Below are 3,126 nucleotides of genomic sequence, written 5' to 3' on the forward strand. Positions count from 1 at the left end.
TCAGTGGCCTCCAACTATAAAGACATCAAAAAATACTAAGAGTGCTTGCTTTATGTCTATGGACACCAATTGCAAATGGTATGTAAACATCGGTATCCTATAGCCATAATTCTAGTAGTGGGTGAGGTGAAGAGAAGAAAAAGATTGAAGATGAAGAGAAGGAAATGATTAAAAAGAAGATGAGCAGGAAGAAGAAATGAAGGCAATAAAATAAACCACTTACACTTCAATAGTCAACAAAATAAATAACAAATTGAAAAACTTTGGGCGAAAATTTTTGAAAATAATAAAATAAATCATTTATGTCGGATTTAACCAACATTACATTTATTATAACCGACAAAATACTAAAATAATAAAATAATTAAATTATGTCGGTTATAACCACCATCATCACCTTTAAAACAACCAAAATGTGTTAAAATAATTTTAAAAAAAAATACAAACTATCCGCCAAGAATTCTTGTTAAGGGAGGGATTTTTGGAATTAAAAAATCCGGGTGGTTATACTAATTTTATGTTGGTTGTATCCGACAATTGTGTTTGATGTCAGATATAACTAAGCAGAAGTTCTTTGTTATCCGACACTAATTGAATGACGTGTCGGATATGTTTTATCCGACATAATGACTTATAAAACCACCACCATCATTAGACACCTAAAACTAATTTTGAGGTAGTAAATGCTAAGGAAACTCTCTCAAAAGTGAAACTCTTCATGGACTCTAGCTTCCATAAAGAGTCATGAAGAAGGTGAGGTTTCACCATAAAACCAATTGACAATATAAGGAGCAGCCCAACTTACTTATAAGCTCATGCAAAGTCTCTCCTCTCATCAAATATGAGACTTTTTCTCAACACGCCCCTTCTTTGTGTCGGATATGTTTTACCCGACATAATGACTTATTAAACGACCACCATCATTCGACACCTAAAGCTAATTTTGTAGTAGTGAATGCTAAGGAAACTCTCTCCAAAGTGAAACTCTTCATGGACTCTTTACCACCTCTAGCTTCCATAGAGAGTCCTGAAGAAAGTTGAGGTTCCACCATAAAACCAATTGACAATATGAGAAGCAGCCCAACTTACTTATAAACTCATGCAAAGTCTCTCCTCCCATCAAATGTGAGACTTTTTCTCAACATGCCCCTTTATATGTGACAAAATTTCAAGCCTAAAACGTGGACAACACAATGAGGTGATGTGGAGCATATGAGATCGTTGGGCTTCACACGTAGGGCAACCTGTTCTGATACTATTAATAAAATTGAAGTTCTACCATAAAACCAATTGGCAATATGGAGAGTAGTCCAATCTCTTATAAGCACATGCAAGGTCCCTCCTCTCATCAATGTGGGATTCATTCTTAACACGTCCCTCACGTGTGGTGAATTTTCAAACCTAACATGTGGACAATACAATGAGGTCACGTGGAGTGCGTGTGGTGGTTTGGCCTCACATGTGAGACAACTTGCTTTGATATCATGAAGAAAGTTAAGATTCTATCATAAAACCAATTGGCAATTTGGGGAATAATCCAACTTACTTATAAGCTCATGCAAAATCTCTCTTCCCATAAAATGTGAAACTTATGGTCAACAAGTCCTACTATTGAGATAGTTTTCTTGACATGTCTCAACGTTGGATACATCATAGAAGATACTTTCAAAGATATATGCGGAGTCTTCTAGCCCCACGTGCTAATTTTTATCTTCTATCCCACGGTACCAAATTTGGCATTTGGATAAACAAAGTAACAATCATTTTGGCATCTAATAGCCTTCCTATGCTCTTATTAAAAAGATTCCTAATGCTATACGTAATACGTGAATTACATAAAAAACAATGCACTTGTTCGTTTTCGCACTCATGATGCAAAAGAACCAATTCATCAAAGAAATGTGCGTAAATACGCATGCATATCTAATTCATATTTTGCACGTAAGTGACAATAAAACCCAAAAACCAAATAAGTGGTTAAAGCGTACTCTTTGATTCTTTGTACTTCATGTCAAATCTTCATTTTTTGGGTTTAGTTTAATGTAAAATATTGTTTTTAATATTAAAATAATTGTGAAAGTGAGACCGACAGAAAGAGGAGGGGACACAAATTAAAATAAACAAGTTGATGACGATATAAAGGGTGATAGAATGATTGAAACAGCTAGTAGACGATGGGTGTTGGAATTGGATGTTTGGATGGAGCTTTGGGGCTGAAGAAACAAGAAAAGTTATTCACCAAGTTGCGTATGCGAAGCCCCACTTCGTTATTTTTAATCATATACTGATTAATTAATTAATTCATCTTCTTGCTAAGTTCGCACTACAATTAATTTTCAAACTGCCGTCTAATTGGCTTAAGAGAATCTACATGGTGGTAACATTTTTGTGGGATCTTTGGTAAAGGGTTAGGTTTCAGTTCGAAACCCTCTGTCGATCTGGAAGTCAGACTTGTGGTTAGGAGGAGATTGAAATAAAAAAGAAGAAGATATAACTGCAATCAATGGGTATTTCAAGCTGGATCGAACTAGTATTACTAACCTTTTGACGCGTCATAAGACAAAAGGTATTTCTTTTTGTTTTTTAAAATTGTAATCTTCTTATAATATATGCATGTTACAATTGTACTAAATTTGAAAAACAGTAAGTTTTAGGACCTAAGACTAAATCTAAAACTTTTGTTATTACCAAAAAACAAAAAAAAGGGCAATTTGAGATGTTTGAAAATTTATCTACAAGTAAGATGAGTTTATCCTCCCCCCAAAACACAATATTACGTATGTACCAAATTTTTGGCTCTCACATGAATATCATTGTTAATCCTGTATAATTATCAGACAGACGGGTCATATGGCCCACTTCCAACAATATCGATATTGTCCTCAATTTGGTAAATACCACATACACAATCTGTCAAATGTGAGGTTTTAACACAAAATATCTCGATATTAGTTGGAGTGAGATTAGAGTATTTAAACTCTTCTTTTGTCATTGATACGTTCGATGTGGAACATTTCAACACCCCCCTCACGTGGGATCCAATTAGTGGGTCACACGTGGAGCCAAGGGGACTAACTCTACACGCGGGGCCAAGGGACCCACCATCATCGCACGGGACCAAAGAGA

Source organism: the organism of the source record quoted next, unplaced genomic scaffold (assembly GCF_019419815.1).
Source record: "Pyrus x bretschneideri cultivar Hongxiangsu unplaced genomic scaffold, Pyrus_bretschneideri_v1 Contig37, whole genome shotgun sequence".
Classification (NCBI taxonomy): domain Eukaryota; kingdom Viridiplantae; phylum Streptophyta; class Magnoliopsida; order Rosales; family Rosaceae; genus Pyrus; species Pyrus x bretschneideri.